Raw genomic sequence first — 19,994 nt, 5'->3', positions numbered from 1 at the left:
CACCGCTCTTATAACCTTGTAATAAGCAAACCAGGCCAGCATTACATCGCAACCTCTTTTCTTTATTTTTGACCATTTTCTTTCCCTTGTTTTCATTCCAACCTCTTCAATTACCAAGCTTAATTTTCGCGTCGAAGTCGCGTTTTCCTTAAGTTTCCCCTTGTTCCAGCTGGAATGCGAGGCTGGAAATTTTTCAAACTGTTTCGAGAGATTTATTTATTTTTATATTAATGTCACGGCTCAGGCCTGTTCTAACCACTTGATGTATCAGCACTCCAAAGTAATCCCAGGGACCGTTTTTTAAACTGTTGAAGTTTTTACACTTTTGCATGTGTTGCAGCCCCTGCAGTAAATCACCAACACATCATAACACGGTCTGCTTTGGCTGAGCGTCCTCTCAGCTCGGCGCTGGAGCCGGAGCCGCCTTGCTGAAGGCCTCCAGTTTATTTCCGAGCTGGAGAATCACAGTGCCCAGGGATTAATGATTTTGCATGCCCGGGGTAGCTAAGATTACACAGCGACCTTTGTGCTCTTACTTGACGATTCTGTTATGTGATATTCTCCCCTCGAAATAATCAGCATGCTGAGATTTATGTGGCCCCCCACCCCTTCTGTCTACACCAGCGTCCTGAGGAGTGCAGCAGTGTGTAGCCTCTAGGTGTGTTTTTTTTTTTAACTTTTAATGTTGCCGATTTGTGTACTACCCTCCTTCCAGAGAATTAGAACAGTCTTGTTTTGATTAAAAAAAAGTTGATTTTTAGCAAAGAATCTAGTGTCTCTGGCCTGAAAGTTGGAGCGGCTTATTACATGCTATGGCTTAAAGGCTCCACAGCTTCTGAGAAATGAGAAGTTTATGTTAGAAATGAAAAAAAGTGTGTGTGTTTGAGAGTTAGAGAGAGAGAGACAGAGGCGTAAAGAGCGTGTGTGTGTTTGTAGCTTAGCACTGACCGGTGTTAGTTTTCCTGGAATGAATAACTTGAACGAGTGTAACGGTAACCACGCCGTGTTAGTCATCCTCTTTAGCAGGGCCCTGCCTTCAGATCCTGTCTCTGTTCCCCCACCGGAGCACGAAAACAACCCCTAACAGCAGCTCCACATATTTCTCACTCCTGACTGTCATATCTGTTCACTATTCCCAATCAGAAATACCACACAGAGCAAGAACACGTATTGATCCAGAGTGGACCAGTTTTATTCCCTCCACCGCTTGAGTTGTGCTGTATGTTTCCTGGGCATTCCCTTTAGCGTGTGTGTGTGTTTAGCGGTCGGACTTGGCTAGAGGTTACGCTAATTGGAGCGGTGGTGTCGTTAGCAGGTGGCATCGATCGACCTCGTCGATAGCCACTTTTGCTCCTGCGCCACCCTCCGAAACTATTAGTTAAATTTACATCAGGGATTTGAGGCAGTCAAAGGTCAAACATGCTCAGCTCGCTCTTCTAATGCATCGAGTCACCACAAATGCCCCTGTGTGTGTGTGTGTGTGTGTGTGTGTGTGTTTATATGTGTGTTAGTTTATTAGTTCATTCAGTGTGTTTATTATCCTTGAAAATGCAGTCTTTTTGCAGATTGAAAATTCTTCAATTCCAATTTCCAGCAGCTTCAAGATCAGCCATGAAAGTTGTTTTTTTTTAAATATTTTAATTATCAGTGAATAGCTAATATAATCAAAATGAAGGTATTAACAAGATTTAAGCAGCATGTGTTAAGCTTTTTCTGCCCACAAAGATAAGGATATATTTCACACCATAGCAATAACACCCCTCCTTGTCTCTTTCTCTTTCTGATTCTTTCCGGGGCATTCTCAACAAAAGCTGCCCTCAGGGCACGCTGCTACCATCACTAGCAGTGTGTTGCCCCCGCTGCACTTTAGACACACACACACACACACACACACACACACACACACACACACACACACACACACACACCATCAACCATAAACACAGACAGTCAGACTGACAGACAGACAGATACACACACACACACCTACACCTAATGCTTAAGTGCAGCCAGCATGTCTCTGTGGGAGGTCATAATGGAGGTGGCTTAGTATGATGGGAAATCATATCATTAAAGCAGCCAGATGTGCTTTGTTGCCTGCCTTGCAGCACATAAAAACAGCAGCAAGTCATGGGATCCAAAAAAGAAGAAAAAAAAAATCCCAAGTCTGAGAAAATCAAGTCTGAAACAGATAGAAAGCAGCCCTCTGGGACTGGGCTGACAAGCAGTCTTACTCCTGACTGCCATAGAAAAACAATTTCCCCCAAATAAAGAATTTTTGTTCTCATTTTTCAACGTTGCGGCAGCATAACAAACTTGCTTTTTTATTTTTTTTAAAACTTTCGTGAAATTCAGATTGGACTCAAAGCTGTGATAAATGGCATGCTGTTGCTTATCAGCTCTTTGTTAAGTGTGCTTAATTACTATGTAATATTTGTGTTGTGCTGAGTAATTACATTTTGTTAAGGCTCCACGGTGGGGATGTAAGGCTTAAGAGCTCATTAATGAAAATTTGTTCATATGTTGTGTTTTTATTTTTTATTTTTCTCCCGCACATAATTTTAGACATGAAGAAGATAAGAGGGGAAGCATTCAAGAGAAGTAGTCATGCAACATTTAAGGCACAGAAATTGACATCTCAAATTTTCTTAAGTAAAGTATTACATTTGCCGAGGGTAAATTTGCTCTCTTGATCAGTGCCGTGCCTCCTCGAGAGGCTATGGGAAAGTCTGCTAGAGCCAAATTTAACATGTTACTTCTATCAATAAAAGATGAGCAATTACAGAATATTTTGTCTAATAAGTATTTGAATTCCTCGGCGCAGGAAAAAAAAAAACATGTAGCTTACCCACTCATTACATCAGTTAGCAGGGGGAGTGAGAGGCAGCTCTTTGATGCCAACAAACAAACAAGACAAACGAGATGGGCCCACTACAGAAGAGCAAAAGCCCTATCCAGGGACACCCAACCCCTGCGCACTCCTCCCTCTCCTCCGTCTCTTCTTCCTCCATGCCTCTCTACCTCTCTCTCTCTCTCTTCGTCTCTTTCAGGCACCTCTCATCTCTCTTCTCATTTCTCGGCACTCCCTCTCCCTTTATTTCTTGCTCTTTTCCCCTCTCCAGCATGTTTCTCATCTCACATCCCCCTCTCTTCTGGATAAATACTCGTTCTTTGCCACTCAAAAGCAAAGAGAAAAGAGAGAGAAGTGCTAGAGGAGGGGGAGAGGATGGGGGGAATGAAAAACGGTGGATGAAAAAATGTTTGTTTTTCTCTCTTTTAAAAAAAAAAATCGTGCCCCCCCCACCCCTTGTCAGTTGCACCTCATCAGACATAGTTAGTAGGAGATCGTCGGAGAAATGAAAAGCTAAAACCATTGAGGGAGAGGAGTGAAAGACTTTAACTGTGCATTCTTGATTTTTTTGGAGCTGCTTTTGGCCATAATCATCTCAACATGGTTTGAGTGCACAGAGCAGTGTCATGAAACAGGTCTGGCAATCGAGGGAGATGGTTCGATGATGGCAGCAGGCACTAGTGTTTAGTCCAACTGCAGCATCGAAGAAGATGGTGTTAGTGGGTGGAGGTCTATGTGGGCGGATGGATGGCAAGGTGGTGGGATGATGTTGGAGGGAAGGAGGAGGGGGGCAGCTTTTAGGATGGGTATTAGAGCTGACAGATGAACGGGACGATGGACAAATTCTCCCGCAACAGCTGTGACTACCGCCATTATCCTGACAGGTGTCAATTAAGAATTACTGCCCGGCCGGCCGAACCCCCCCGCCCCCCATTAACACCTATCCCGGAGATCGGATAGGTGCCCCCACCGTCCAACCCTCCCACCCCCTTGTCCAGCTGTCGGCGTGCGAGCGAAATAACACTTTACCCTTGTCAGGGTTGTCACAGGCCCTGCAGCCCCGATTTCAACCCCCTTTTGAAACGGCGTCCAGCGGCAGAGGCTGATCAATAGCTCGGCGTATTAGCGATTGTGGTGATGTGTCTGTAGATGGACTGGTGTCCAATTTGGTCCATTTGTAGCTGTGCTAACTGTGACCTGCTGTTTGAATCTCACTCTGTGATCGCGTAACTAAACATGACCAGAAAGATGCAATGATGCATGTCTTAAATAATGGTGATTTATAAAGATTTAGATCAGAATTGTGTTCAGCTCCATTCTACAGGTTAAGAAGCCCCTTCATTACGCTCCTGCTCTGCGTTTGTTACTATAGTGTGAGGCGTGTTCACCTTTTGCAAAGCAGCGGCTGCAGACTAACCCAGATTCTGGTTCCCTTGTTACTCACCCTGTTGGCTAATACAGGGCGGCTTTTATTCCACATTGTAAAGTGGGGAGTTGAGGTCAATGAGTGAGAAAATGAACAGTTGCCATTGCCCATCTCGAAGGCTGCCTTCCAGTAAACCCGCTGGCTGACAAACACATTTTGGGGTCGACAGGCTTCTGGCTTTACAGCGAGAAAAAAAAAGAAGGAAATTCAAGCGTGTGTGTTCTCCATTTGCCATATTTTCTCAATTTTGAGGGGTTTAAATCAGTGCGGTGGCATGCAGTTTAATTTCCCTTTAATTATTAAAGTGTAATAGAAAGCATCATGTGTGTGAGATTCAGTTGGCCAGTGTGTGTGTGTGTGTGTGTGTGTGTGTGTGTGTGTGTGTGTGTGTGTGTGAGCAATAACGAGAGAGACATAAAGTTTAGCGTTACATACCTTTATTTCTAATTATACACCACATAATTTACCCTCACATGCACATATGTACAATGAATTTTCAAGATATTATTCGCTTGTGTGCCACGCTGTTGACACTGTGTAGTTATTACTTGGTTTCTGTAATAAATGCAGTTTTTCAGTGCCGGCGCAGAATAAACATGAGAAGCTTCAATCGGAAGGAGGAAGCAAAAACAGCAACGCGAAAAAGCAACATGAGAGTGAGCGCAGAAGGCTCCCCAGGAATACACAGATGGATTTGCATGTTCACTTGGGAGTTACAGTTTTGGATTTCCTCCCTAGAAATCATTTGCCACAGAAAATAAACGGGGAAGATAATATCAGTGTTATTTCGCTACTCCTGCTTTATTTGCATATCTCTTGTTTTAAATAAGGCAACCCCCTCGGAGTGAAATTTGGTTTGTTTTTTTGCGGCATTCTGCATCACCTTTTTCTTTTTTCTTTTTCTTTTTACTTCTCAACCTCTCTCCCTCTTTCTCTATTTAATTCTTTCTTCAGGCCTAGCTCCTCTCCTCTGTCTCACACTGGCACTAGACTGCTCCGAGCGATTATCAAACCTGAGAATATTTTCCATCCCCATGCAAATCACCCACCATGCTCTCTTATCGTTCCTGCTTTGCCCCCCCCCCCCCTCCACCCCAGCCACCCCAAACGGTTGTGTGTAATCAAAGTAAACGGCAGCTAAAGCTAAAAGGGAAACGCTCTTTGTGGAGATGGATGGAGGGATTAAATATTAACCGGATGCGGCTGACTTAAGGCAAGTGTTTTACATAGCTGCTCCCGCCGCGGATGCCGTGCATTGATCCCCTCGCCCTGGCGCCTTTACTTGTTTGGCTGCCTGCCGTTAATTTTTCACCATCATTTCACTGGCCAGGCCTGTAGAACAGAGAGTGAGAGGGAGGCCAATGAATGGTTCACCCATCCACCACCACCCCTCCCCTCCCCGTGCCTTTAACAGGGGCAGGTGAGATGGATGATAGCAATTTGAAATTTTGTTTGTGCGTGTGATCATGGAGATTGTTTTTGGTATTACCATGGTGTAACAATTCCAGTGTTATTAATTGCGTCGAATGCTCTGCTAGGATCGGAGGGATTGGGGTAAATGGGAGGTTGCGGGTTTTCTCCACCGTCATTGCGCTCTTGACTCGTGAATGTGGTGTTTATCGGCTGACCTTGGAGTCCCAACACTGCTGTGCTCTCACACACACATACAACAACAACACACTCCCAGGATCCCTCCTCCACACATACACTGCCCCTCTTGTCATATCACTTCCTTCATTTCCTCATGCCTCTTTCTTCCTCTCCTCCCGCTGTGATTAAAAGAGAAAATTAAACTGCTCAAACCAAACTTTGGCCAAGAAGGAGACTAAACAAAAACAAAATGGCCACAGTGGCTACACTATTCATGCAGATGGACATTAGCGGCAGGAATGCTCTTGCAGTGGCGGCGGCGCTGTGTGTTTTCAATGTGTTTGTTGTCTACATGTGTATAGCAATATCCTGTGGGTCACAGAGGCAGCTTGTTAACAGGGGGGTTCATACCAGCAGTGGTCTCCCCCCCCTCACCCACCTCCTCTAACCACACACACATACACACAGTTGTTGCACTGGTGCTGTTGACAGCATTGTGAAGGCCTTCTGGCATTTATAAATGCAGTGTCGCTCCTGCAGTGGAGCTCTACCCTGCAGTCGTCAGACATGGCCACCGCTCATCACTCAGCCCTAATGACGAGTTGTTCTCCCCCAACCCCCACTCACACCCCCACACACACACATCTGAAGGGGTCGAAGGCAGGTCATGACCCCCAGGTGGCTGCAGTCTGGACGATTGCACTATAAAAATAAACTATTTGATTTAACTTAAAAAAAAGTAAGTGTCTGGGCTGCCTTAATTTTTTGAGTTGACTGAATTTGAAAGGACAAGTTGAATCATAACAAATGACCTCAACATTTTTTCTTTAATTCAGTCAACTAAAAATGTTGCTGTTGTTTCAAATGTCTTTATTGTGAGAATCCATACAGTATTAATACATGTTTCAATATAATGGACACATTGCCTCATTTTGAAATCCTCAACTAAAAGTTTTAAGTCAGCCGAGACACTGCACGGTGGCCGCAGACCGGACAACCGTGCTATAAAAAAAAACAACATTTATTTTAATTTGAAAAGTTAGTTTCTGGGCTGCCTTTAAATTTTTAAGTTGACTGAATTTGAGAAGACAAGTCAAATCATTACAAAATTACCTGAACTTGTTTTCTTAAATTCAATGAACTTGTCAGCTCAGGCACTAACTTTTTCAAGTTAAAACTGTTTATTTTTGCAGTATACACCTCTTTACGCATTTTGGTTTGATCTCTTTCTCTTTCTGGCTCGGTTTCTCTCCTCTTCAGCTGACATTATATTCCATTTAGGTTCAAACAAGCCCTTTACAGCGGGTATCAATTTTTTGGTGCTGGAAGGTGAAGATAGCTGATATTTATAATGCTGCATGGTATTAATTTGATTTCCATGCCACCAAAAATCCCAAATATTCTCTGTTTTAACCAGAAATATGTGATGCTAAAATGCTCTAAGCCAATAAGCCAATAATAATAGCAATGATAATAATAACAGCGCTAAAAATATTTGTTTAATCCAATCAGAATGCTGCATCGCTATTACATATAGTCAAAAGAGCTTGACTAAGACAACAGAGTAGTGTTAAATTTTAATAATAAACATGATTAAATATATCCATTACAATAGAACTATAGGTCATATTTAATAAATGCTAAATATTGGTAAATAGATGTATTAATATGTCTGACCCTACTCTTTCTTCAGCTCCTTTGTCTCTTGGATCCTCACCAACTTCTCCTTCCTTTTCATGCTGTTTTCCTTTTTTCCCTGCTCCCTGTGTCTTTCTGTGTCTCTCGCTCTTTTGCTCTCCTTTAGTCAAAGTAGCCCTGGTCCCCATAGCAACACATAGTGAACTCTTACTCATTAGTGTGTATGCAGCCCTGCTGAATGGCCTGAAATCCCATTCCTCGTTCCTGTGATTTCATACCAACATATCCATCACCTCACCATGATTTTTTCACCCCGACCAGAACTGAGCAACCACCCGGTGATGATATTTGGACATTTGCTTGATTCCAAATCAATGTGTTTGTCTTGTGGTGGCGAGTGAATTGTGTGTGTGTGTGTGTGTGTGTGTGTGTGTGTGTGTGTGTGTGTGAGATCACATGAAGATTGAGAGGCGACACTGGGAAACGTCCCTCCGTCACGCCTGACTCACGCTTGGCTTTTTTTTTTTTTTTTTTTTTGGCCGTTAAATCTCCAGAGCGCTGATAACAGGTCAGCCGTTGAGAGAGAAAAGAGAGGGAGGAGGGGGGAGAGAGAGAGACGGAGGGGGTAGAGTGAGGAAGTGAAAGAACCAGGATATGATTAGAGAGAGAGTAAGAAAGTGTGTATGCAGACGAGAAAAAAAATGGGAAAGAGAGATTGGTCTTCTTTATGCTGGCTCACCCATTGCGTGGGCGGCGCATGGAGTGGAGGGGTCAATGTGATGCCGTGATAGGCTAATCTGCCAGGAAGGGAGGGTTAGGGCAGGCCTCACGGGAGCAGCTCATTGGCTAGACTCATTTGCCCTGTGAAATAAAATCTCATCGCGTCTTTGTTTTTCTTTTTTTTTTCCCCTACTGTTTGAAGATTGATAGTGCGGGTATTTGCTCTGAAAATCTCTTTTGGAGTGTGAATATTTATCTGCCTGCATCTGTACAGTATGTGCCCGCGTAAGTGTTTGTGTGTGTGTGGCATACTTTTCTTAGTTCATCCCAGTTCCTGTGGGAGTGTGTGTGTATGCTCGATGTTTCCAGTGCTGTGTGTGCTCGTCCTCCAGTCAGACACATGGATGACAGATGACCCAGTTGGGCTGAGTGCATGGCCTTTTTATATGAGGATTTAGGTTTCCTCTGGTCCAGTAAGCTCCCACCCCCCGCCCTCCCGTTTCTCCACCTGCCCCCCCTTTGCTACTAAAGAGTGCATACTTTGTTTACTTCCTCGGCTTTTCGCCATAAATCCTGGATCCACCCCCAAGGTGGCGTTGCCCCCTTTTCCTCGGGTTACGGCTTTGTACACGATCATAATAGCTGCGTCACCGCGTGTGTGTGTGTGTACGGGAGAACAAACCAGCCGCAACCTGGCTGCATGCATGCCTGTCTATCGCTGCAGGGGGGGAGGAGGAGGTGGGAGCTTACTGGACCAGAGGAAACCTAAATCCTCATATAAAAAGGCCATGCACTCAGCCCAGGCCGAGGGACGAGGGGAGGGAGAAAGAAGGGAAGAGAGAGGGAGACAGAAACAGGGGGGAGAGAGAGAGAGAGAAGGGAAAAAAGTTGATTTCCTTTTTCAGCAGAGCCATACATCACAGGGCCTCCCAGCTGCAGTGTCACAAGCTGACAGAATGACATGTGTCATTTATCAAAGGGGCCAGGCGGGGGCCTTGGGAAACGTGCACCACAAAGCCTGAGAGAGTTCATTCCAACGCTCAACCCTCCCTCCTTCTCTTCTCTTCCCTTCCCTTCCCTTCCCTCCCTCCCTCATCGCTACTCCCTCAGCCCGCCCCGGCCGTTCACTCTCCTCCTCGTTTTCTCTCCTCTCTGCCCCCACCCGCTCCGACCACCTCCACCCTCCCTGCTCACTTTGCCTGGTGCCAAAAAAAAGGGCTCTGTAATGTTTTATGTCTTCCCTGTACTCGCACACAGCCGCCGCGTGTGTATGAACATGAGTGTGTTTGCAGGGCTGCTCCTCTGAATCTGGGTACTTGCTATACCTTAAAGCCAAAGTCAGTCCAACTTTGAAGAAAATCTGAAAGAATAAATTATGTTAAGAAAGCATTCAAAATGCTTCAAGCTAACAACCCAGACAGATTTTTTTTTATCATCATTCATAAAATTATCACCCTATGATGATAATAACCCCTTGAAACCTTGGAGTGACATCACTTTCACTTGTGCTACTTTCAGGCGCCTTTCACAAGTACTTAGATCTTTGAAACCTGATCAAATTGGTCCAATTTCTTTAAAAACACCAGAAAAAAGGCAATGAACAATTTTGTGACACGTCCCACAAATTGCAAGAAATTAGCACATTTAGAAAAGTACTTTTTAAAAAGCTAAGCGAAATATCTAGGGAAAAATAAAAAAATATCTAGGGAAATTACATTTATAATACATATTTAAAATTTGGTAACAGAATAGTCATTTCCTTGTTTGTTTTCTACTTACAAAAAAAAGTTGTTTTTTTTCCGCTAATTTACTTTTTACTTGTTTCTTGCTAATGTTCGTATCATTTCCTCTTTTGTTGCTAATTAGTTTTTGAAAGAAATCAAGCCGATTTGCTCAGGTTTCAAAGGGTTAAAATCACTTAAATTGTGACGGGTTAGGGATAGACATCGAAAACCATTTAATCCCTAGATTAATAAATCCTTAGATTAATAAACTGTCATTTTTTATTAGCGTGTGATACACGCTTGGATACATCCGAGAAAGAGCTTGTCAGCCCTACCATTGCTGATCTGGCTAAGGACAGTCTTTGTCTTTCTGGTTATTATTATAACCTTATAAGAACATAGCTGTTATCACTCTCCCTGTATCATTCTTTTCTTCCTTTGCTGTCAGTTTTATTCATTTTATCTTCTCATGGTCTGGAAACATTTATATGCACACACACACACACACACACACACACACACACACCACACTCACCACACTCCATACCTGCTACTGAAGAGTTGTTTGACAGAGAGATTACAGCTTTCCCGGCCGGTCGGGCCCCAGTCGGAGGTCTGCGGGGTCACGGCACTGAACGCTCGGGGCCCGTTTAAGAACGCATTACATTGCAGAACAGCTTGTACATAGGAACGCCTGTTGTAACCAACGTGTCAGTTACAATAGCAGGCTATGTCAGTCCAGTCATGGCATGCCTATCTACAACTTTTTTGTGTTAATGTCTTACCTCAGCGCACGCACTCCATTTCCAGCTTCCTCTCATCCATCATCAGCTCACCTTTCATCCCAACCCCTCATCCACCCCCATCATCAGCCCCTGCTGGGGTTAACTCCATCACGGCTACTTGCAGAATCAATAAGATATCTCACCTGGGTGCCCTTCCTGTCCTCCACCATGGCCAGATTAGATTTTAGGAACACTGTAATCTGCCTCTTGACCTGTGTTTAGTTGCAGTAAAGAAGGTCTTGTTTTTGTTCACCACCAAGCGATGTCTTTTTCGCTCGAACTCAAGCATCAACCTCTGAGACGAGAAAAAAAAAAGTCAATGTGGTAGTGCCCAAAACTGCAATTCATCGAATGACCGCTGGAGGATGGCCCTAAAATAAATAAAGTAAATTCCCATAGACGCCCATGTTAAAATGCCCAACTTTAAAGCAGAGGGTGAAACCTTTTTTATATAACTCACCTGTTTACATTTTATTAAGGTCCAAAGTTACGCATATTTCAGGGCCATCTGCTTGAGTGACAGGCTTTCTGTCAATAGTGTCCTCGGCTTCCAGTCACCTTCCTTCACTCCTCAACAGCACCAGCCTCTCGTCCAAATATTGTCACTTCTGGCTCCAAAGAGCCAACATGGGGATGGCTGAAATGCTCAACTTAAGGCTTGTGAGTATCCACAAACCAATTGGTGACCTTACGATGTCCATTATTTATGCAGTCTCGAATTTTTCTGATGAGTGAGTTTGACAAAATTTGAAGTAAAATCAGCTTAAATCTATGTGGAAATACATCTAAATAAATCATATAATGCAGGATCAATGTTACCATTTAGTAGCCAGAACGACATATTTTATCACAGTGAAAAAATAAAAGTTTTATATCCTTTAAAATGGAGTGAACATAAACAGGCAACTGCGTTTCCATAGGTAAGGGCATATAGAAATGTACATAGAAGAACATTTTTCTTGAGGCATTCTAGGGATTTCAAATACATACAATTTTGATCGTCTGACAGGCATTCTTTGAAAACTGTGCCCGCTTGCACATTTTTGCTTTCTAACACCACACTAAACAGAGTCTATTTCTACTTCTAACAGTCAGCGCAGCTGAAAAACTTTGGGTGAAACTCTCTGTTTAATTATTAAAAATCCAACTCGGGGCAGCACGAGATGGCGAGCAGACAGAGAGAGAGTGAGTGAGGGGAAAAGAAGTTGTGGGGGAGCTCTCCTGACAGTGTAATGTTTCCTTGCTTTGTCTGCAGGGGTTAAAAGACATGGTACATCATTAAGAAGAATATGCAGTGGTGGTGTCACTGAGGGGTGACCCTCCTAACAGGTCATGGATAGTTCAGTTTTTAACCCCCGCCCACCCCCAGCCCACTAAATACTTACCCCGCCCCCTCCGACATACACACAGCCATAGGTATGAGCTCAGGGTGCAGAGACTCACTCACACAGTGGCCATTTTGATATCTTTGTTTTTCTTTTTTTTCTTGTTGAGAAAATCGTCTTGAGCAGTAAAAGCTTTTCATTGATTGTAACGTGCGGCCAAGTTTAGCGAAAGCACAACAAAACAATCTTATTCACACACTTCTGCTACACTTCTGAAGCACATTTTGGCAACGACGGGGCTACTCGGCTCATGTTGATGCTAAATGTGTATTCAGCAACTTCAGTGTTTATAAGGAGATCAAGGATGAGACGAGTAGCTTTGAGATGCAGAAAAAAACTCCTCTCCTATTCTTCCTCTCTCTTTGTCCTATCTTGTGTGTGGGTGTGTGTGTGAGAGAGAGTATGTGTGCGGAAGGTGGGGGGACCGGGAAGACAGCCCCCTTTTCATTTGTCTTCATAAGCCTCATTTATTTTTGCAGCCAGATGTGAGCTGACAGACATCACTCAGTGGCCACCCCCGCCAACTCCCCTCCTTCCTCCCATCGGCACCCTTGAGCCCCCGCTCTCTGTACTCCACCCGCCCACTAGGAGGTCAGGCGAGCACCCCACAACCCTCCTACCCCTCCACCTTTAGCATTACAGAAGATGGATGTGTCTTTAAAGCAGAGATTGATTGTGGATATCAGAGTTATGGCGCCATTCATCACAGCCGATATTATTCAGACGAGCGGGATTGAACAAGGAGGTGGGACTCCTGAGCCCATGGGTGGGTTCTGCGGGGGACAGCGTGGAGGAACTTTAATGGATTGTAGATGAGTGTGTGTGTGTGTGTGTGTGTGTGTGTGTGTGTGTGCTCATGTACTCACTTGTACCTGCATAAGTCTGCCTCGCTTGGGAATTCTGGCATGTGCTAGACTGTTTCTCGTCTTTATTCTCAACTGTGTGTGGATGTGTGTGTGTGTGTGTGTCTGTGTGTATGTGTAGCTGTCTGCATTGATCTCCTCTGATGTGATCCTCCTTCAGAGCCCGTTCTCATCGGACTCTGATTTACGGCTTCATTAGGATCTCTTGCGCTACCTCCTCCTTCTTTTTGTCTCCCTGCTTTGGCCAGGTCACTCCTGGAGACACACACACATACACACACACACTCAGACACAACACACACTCTGCAAGCTGCAACTAAAGGACTTTTCATCCCAACACGTTGTATAGTTTGTTTCTGTTGTGTTTGTCATCTTTATGAATAATCTCTTATTATTCATCAAGGCTCAGCACCTCATTGTGCCCTGAGAGTTGTGAAGTGCCGTGGCGGTTTTTTGGAGGTGCTTCCCTACCCCCAGGCAGCCCCACTCGGCTGAAAAGAGCTCTCATTGTGTGTGTCGTCTTTTATGGCGCTGTCTGAAAGAGAGGGATGCACTCCAGTCGGCATTCAAATGCACGTGGTAAAGCAGCCAGCAGAGCAGGACAAACACCACAGGTTGTAAATGCTTTGAAAAGGAGTGTGTATGAGTGTGTGTGCACGGGTGTGTAAATGTGAGTGTCTGCAGGCTCTTGACTGAAAGGTTTTCACTCTCTTTACCTCCACTTTTTCTCTCTCCCGATACAGTTCGCCACTTACTTTACTCCTCTTTTCTTCTCTGTCTACCTGTCTTCTGTAGTTGCCTGAAATGACTTTCTTCTCCCTCCACTAAGAAAAGAACCTCAAAGTTTTTGCTTCTCATGTTTTTAAAATCCCCACCCCACCCCGCCATTATCAGGAGTCAAGTCATGCAGAAATGTAAAAAATAAGAAGGTAATCACACTTTGTGCTGGTGCTTTTGTCGTCAGTCCGTGATGGAAATGGGTCTAAATATGAGATTAGAACCTGCCGGTGACTGATGCTATTAGGCAGATATGCCATAGACTTTACTATCTCCCATGAAGGATTAGCGCAAATTATACTGGGAGACAGGCTTGATTTCTCCTCTGCCTGGCTGGATGTGGGCATTTGAGGCACTCTAAGTTGACAGCGTCTGTCTCTGCTTAGTTCTCCGAGACAGGTTGTGTGACAGCTGATGCCAGGCGAGGGCTTAAAAAGTGTGTATGTGTGGGTGTCTATTTGTGTGTTGGACAACGTTTGGTCTGTGTGTGCGGGTACGAGTGTGTCATTGTGTGTGTGTGTGAGTGTGTGAGAGTAGGAGAGTTATAAACTGACAGGCGAGTGTGTTTGAATGTGATTGCGCGTCAATGACGTTTTTTTCTTTTTTCAGAAAACAGGTTCTCTTTGAGTAGGGTGACAATTGGGAAAGGCTAATTTTAAGCTTGGTGGCTTCCTCTTTAATTCTACACACTCTTATCTGGCGTTATTTGAAATAATTAAACTGTCTGTAAGACTGTCCAGGTGAAGCTGTTTTTGTAGCTATGAATAAGTAGGAAAGCCGGTCACACGTCTGACCAGGTGCTGCATTTTTAAATCCATTTGTAGGAAAATGCTGATAAAAATAAAACCTTGATAACAGGACACAGAAGATTCTCCACATATCCAAACCCTCACTTGGCTTCAGAAAGGTCCATCATGACTGCAAGCTGATGGCATCCATCATGCAGTGCGTAATCTCAGAGTGTTTGGACTGTGCTGTTGGTGTAAGTGGAGGTAGGTGGTCGAGCGGTTTGTTCACCTCTCAGGAATGTTTGAGGGAACATGCAAATGCTCCCTGTTTTAGCCCCGCTGTCTCCTCTCGGCCTGCTGATTTAGGAGGGTGACATGTCCTTTAATGTTGGGTAATAAACTGGAGGAGTGGATTTACAGGCTCAAGCCTCGTTTTCCCCCCTCTGTCTCTGTCCTCTGGCTCCTATGACGACAATACAAGCTCCACCCCTCACTTCATTTAAGGTGTTTTTAAAGCTGAGCGATTGGCGTCCACCTTAGCTGCTATATATCACACAGAAATTCAACAAAGAGAAAGTTTCTCAGCACACTGGGAATCTAGGCAGCAATTTAAATATATGTTTTGGGGGACTCCTAAATTCATATTAGTGGTAGGCGATATATCGATTAAAACCGACCTATCACGGCTGGTTCCACATGGAATGTAAAAAATGACTATGTTATGAACATTGAGTACAAAATTTGCATGTTATTTTTTTAAGCCACCGTCATGAGACTCACTTCGGAGTTTTAATTCCCTCACTCTCTGCTACAACTCTCTCTCTCTCTCTCTCTCAGACACACCCACAAACTTGCAAACATGATATGTCACACACACACTCCTCCACCCAATCAGACCTCTTTATCCTGAGTGATACTGTGTGAACAGGTGAGGCGTGTGTTTTTGTATCTGCAGAGCTCAAGGCCGTGACTATTTAGTCGCATTTTGTACCATGGATCACCAGTGCAACTTGTGAATAATATTTATGTTAGAAGTGTAGAGCTTTTAGTTTGTTTCCTGCTCACAGTGAAAGAATCATAATGTTTAAAGGCATAGAGGCAACAGCTTAACTTTCTGCTAACAGCTAACTGTTGAAGCTTCAAGTTCACAGCAAAAACATAAATACTTCTAGCCCAAGATGAGACGGGTGCTTCAAAATAAAAGCACTAGTGCTCTGACTTATCGAATTATTATAGTACTTTATTTAACTTAATGATATGACCGTAGCTACTTTATTTAACTTTATTGTAACTGTTCATTTAATAGTTTTCTATCTAAATAGTCTACAGTACTTCAGAAGAGACTTCTTACTTAATACTTAAAATATTGAAATATTATTTTTATGCCAGATCCTCCAGTCATAATTCAAAGATGATCAAAATGCTCCCCTCCCGAAAAAATATTTTTAAAAAAAATGGTACGACAGGCAGTGCATTACCATCTAAAATAATCAGCAGCAAATGTATTTATCATAATCATAAATAACCTTTACACATTGCCATTGTTATTACTACTGAGAAGCAGAAGCTGTTGCTCAATCGCTGTGCGTAAGTACAATCAGTGTCAAACACTGTACTGCTTCTCTATTTCATTACTTTTGAGTGTATTCAAAAGGTGAGAGAATGCAATGTTTATGTTATGCAAGCTAAATCACTGTTGGCTGTTCTAATTTTGGTTAAATGTTAGTATGTCGTAAAAAAAAAAATGGCAATAACAAAGCCACAGTGTGTGCACTTTTCCTGTGCAGCCCCTATTCATACGCTGGCTCCCTAAAATGGCACTCAGTCATCAAACTTTAAGAACCTTTGATTTAAGATTTTTGTTTAAAAATACACTAAAATAATCATTTTAGCTGTTGTCAATACATTTAACTTTGCTTGGCATTTTTATCACTGGATTGCAACCAAAACAATACCTGAACGCTGCATGGAAAAAAAAAACCTCCTTCACTTAGAACCAAAACAGAGATCTTTACTGCACATTTAAAAACACTCATATCAACTCGCAATCTTGATTCAGCTCATCTCTTACTTCTCCACATCCTTAGATTTCTACTTTTTCTTCCCACTCATCCTCCTCCTCTCTGCTCTTTCCTCCCTTAGTTTGTGAGGAATGATGCACAGCGGTGCTTCGCTATGTCAGCAGGATTCAAACGGGTCAAAGTGTAGAGTGACTCAGAGCGGTGTAGTGTCAGACCGATATACAGTGCACTGTATGTTTGCTGATATTGGCTTCTTGTTGGAATCTGTCCAGACATGACTGCCCACCTCTGATGTGATGTGGTGAAGTCTGACTACAGCAGGTGAATATGACTGTGTTGGTAATGTTTTTATTTCAGGTGGCTGACCGGAAAAATGCACCTCAGTGTGGTGTGGGAGGATTTACTCACCTACTGAAGTGTGTAAATCCTGAAATGAAACCTGCGTTCATCGACATGTAGAGCTGCTAAATCTAAGGGAATGACATTAGTTGGGCTTTTTAAGAGACTTTTTGGCATTGTTTGCTGGTTGAAATGCTTCTTGAGATGCGTACAACAGGACAGATACATTTTGACGGAATACACACAATATTGAAATCTTTTCAGCACGATGAAAGTCATGTCGGTACCAGTATTAGCGTCTTAAAAGCCCATATCAGTCTCATCCTCTCCTCGACACAGTTTGACTGATCAGTCCAAGGCCCAGTTTGCTGTTGCCAGCATGGGACTCAATGTTCGTTTCTCTATTTATTTCCACAGCCCATGCGTTTTTCCCCATATAAAGACACTCTATGTCCGACCGTGTCACCGCATGATGGATTGCATAGTCCTCTTCTCTCAGGAAGAGAAAAGAGGGGGATGGTTGGAAAGAAAGAAAAGAAAGAAGGAGGGAAAGAATGAGTGAGAGAGGGAGGAAGCGGAGTGGTGCGGTGCAGCAGTGAAGGACATGGCAGCTTAGCGCTGGCCAAAAAGACTGTGCTGAACACCTGCTCCTGTCTCCAACGCCCCTTCAACCTCCTCATTACCTGTCAATCTATCACAAGGCAGCCAGATCAAATGTCTGCAGCAGCCAGGACTCGCACAGGGAGGGAGGAAGGGAGGAGGGGGGGGGGGGGGGGGGCAAGGAAAAGGAAAGAAAGACAGGAAAGAGAAGGACAGATTGCGTGTCTGGGAGAGCAGAAAATGAAGGGGAAGTAAATGGAGCAGCTGCGTGGGCATATCGAAGATCTGTTGATAAATTGGAGTAAACTTTGTCCTGAGTGCAATTTTTTAAAACTTGTGGTAGTTTATGGTGTTGCTATATTTTTGATACATGAAAAAGACTGCATGTCATCGGGCATGGCATGCAAATGTGTATTAACAAAGGGTAAAAGGGTCATAGACAAGTTATCACACTGTAAAATCTAAAAAGTTGATCACACCTAAAATAATCTTGGAAACCAAAAAAGGAAAGTAGATATAATTAAAAATCATGATTTATGTTTACTTTTTATCTAATTGTAAAATGTACTTTACATGTAGTATTTATTTATTTTATGAAGTTACCTTGTTCTTTCCAAGTGTTAGTGACTTCATAAATTAAGTTATTCAGACCTAACTTGATCATGACAAAAAGGAATTTACCAATGATGAAGATAGGAGATCTGCATTTTCTGTTTTCTTAACATGTTTAAGAAAATGCAAACATGATTGACTAGTATCCAACCAGCAGAATATACACATATAGCATATGTAAACTTGGTTTACATAAGTTGCTAAAACTTATAAAGATTGATTCTCGTAAATTTTTCAATTTTAATTTGCAATAAATTCACAAAATCAAGTAAATATAAGTAAACACAACAATTAGATATAAAGTTAACATACATTTTTTTTGTTATATTTACTTACATTTTTCAAGGTAAACGGTTTCCTAGGTGCTTTTAAGTAAAATCAACTTGTCCAATTTTACAGAGGAAATTCATTTTAAAGTCATGTAAAGTCACATTCAGAGAGACATTCAGGTGCAGCCCATTTAACATATTCACATACTACAGTGTGCAAAATCCACTCTGTCAGACATCAGTTTTGTGATTATTTTTTCCACTATATTATACCACCTGCTCTGCACAGTAGCGTTTATACCCACCCTACAGCACCACTTGGCCTGTGATTGGCGTCTCTGTGTAAAGGAGGTGAATCTGTGACAGGCACGTCCCTCTGTAGGTAGGCAGGGCCTGCAGTTTCAGATTACACAATGCTGCCAATGTGTGTGTCGTGTGTGTCTGAGTGTGTGTTGTAAACAAATGGTACACTCACATTTATATATACGCAGATGTGCATTTTTTATGAGTTTTCATGTGGATATGTACGGGTTTATTCTGGTGCCGAGTTGTATGAATTGTGAGTACGAGTATCTTCATTTCTACATTGTGTGTGTGCTTTAAAAGGAGACTGAATTTGAGCTCATCAAGGTGCATTAGTGCACACATGACCAGTCCCAGCCCTCTATTTCTGATCCCTTTCAGTCCCTTCTCTCTCACTCGCTCTCTCTCTCTCTCTCTCTCCCTGTTTCTTTCTCACTCTTTCTCAAGCTCTCTCGCCTCTCTCTCTCCTTTAGTGTGTGAGCTGTGGTGATTTACGGTAATTATCCATCGTTGGGTCATCTATCAGGCCGGCCGTTGCTAGGAGATGGAAGCAGCTGCTGCTGGCTGTTGTCTTGTCAGGGACAGTGCATGTGTGTGTGTGTTTGTACATACTTGTGTATGTTTGTGTGTGTGCTTCCGGGGGATTTGGGTGAGGGTGCATGTGCTTACGCATGTGTATTTAGCGGTAATCGTGTGCGTGTGTCTGTTGTGTGTGTGTGTGTGTGTGTGTTCAGGTAAAGTGGTCCATCCTGATGTGGGGATTTAAAAAGCGCAGGTGGTGTAGAAGACAGCAGGAAGAGAAGGCGTCATCGAATGGAGGGAAGGATTATAGGAGGGAGGGAGACTTGGATGAGGGTGGGGTCAGAGGTTGAAAAAGGCCAGGTGGAATTTGAGAGTGTGTGTGTGTGTGTTGGGGGGGAGTGGGCAGCTTAAAAGGCACAGGTGTGTGTGTGTGTGATAGACAGGGGAGCTGTGTGATAAATGTATCCAGGCAGATGGAAGTTGGAAGAAGTCGGGCCTTGGGGAGTAGTTTTAGTGGCTGTGAAAATTGCAAGATTGAGTGTGTGTATGTGTGGAGGGGAGGGTGGGGGAGATTGTTTTCTATTGGCAGGTGATCGTCACACAGATGGGTGCTGGTTCAGATCCCTGCTGAGGGGCCTATTTCTCTTCGTTTTGCCATTGTAATCTACCGCAGCCCTTTGTGTCGCAGCCGTTTCAGGTTTCATGATCTACGCACGCCATTCATGTCGGCGCAGACATGAATGTACCCAAATCCTACACACACACACACAGGCACACACAGTGAAAGGTCAAACATTATAGTCTTAACACCACATTCAGTGAACATATGAGGGGGAGTTTC

The 19,994-nt window shown here is 43.4% G+C and overlaps 1 protein-coding gene across 3 annotated transcripts in view; it reads left to right on the top strand.

Annotated features, from left to right (window-relative positions):
* The window catches only part of LOC121946175 (teashirt homolog 1-like), a 41,142-nt gene that overhangs the window by 5,923 nt on the left and 15,225 nt on the right, over positions 1–19,994 (top strand). The window contains exon 3 of one of the 3 annotated variants that reach the window (XR_006105997.1): positions 12,599–12,716. The exons of the other annotated variants lie outside the window; for them this stretch is intronic. The gene's annotated coding sequence lies outside the window, so the exon portion shown is untranslated. Of the gene's footprint in view, positions 1–12,598; positions 12,717–19,994 lie in introns of those variants that run through there. 3 annotated transcript variants of the gene reach the window in all.

This window comes from Plectropomus leopardus, chromosome 7 (genome assembly GCF_008729295.1).
Source record: "Plectropomus leopardus isolate mb chromosome 7, YSFRI_Pleo_2.0, whole genome shotgun sequence".
Taxonomy (NCBI): domain Eukaryota; kingdom Metazoa; phylum Chordata; class Actinopteri; order Perciformes; family Serranidae; genus Plectropomus; species Plectropomus leopardus.
This window is presented reverse-complemented; position numbering and strand designations above follow the sequence as displayed.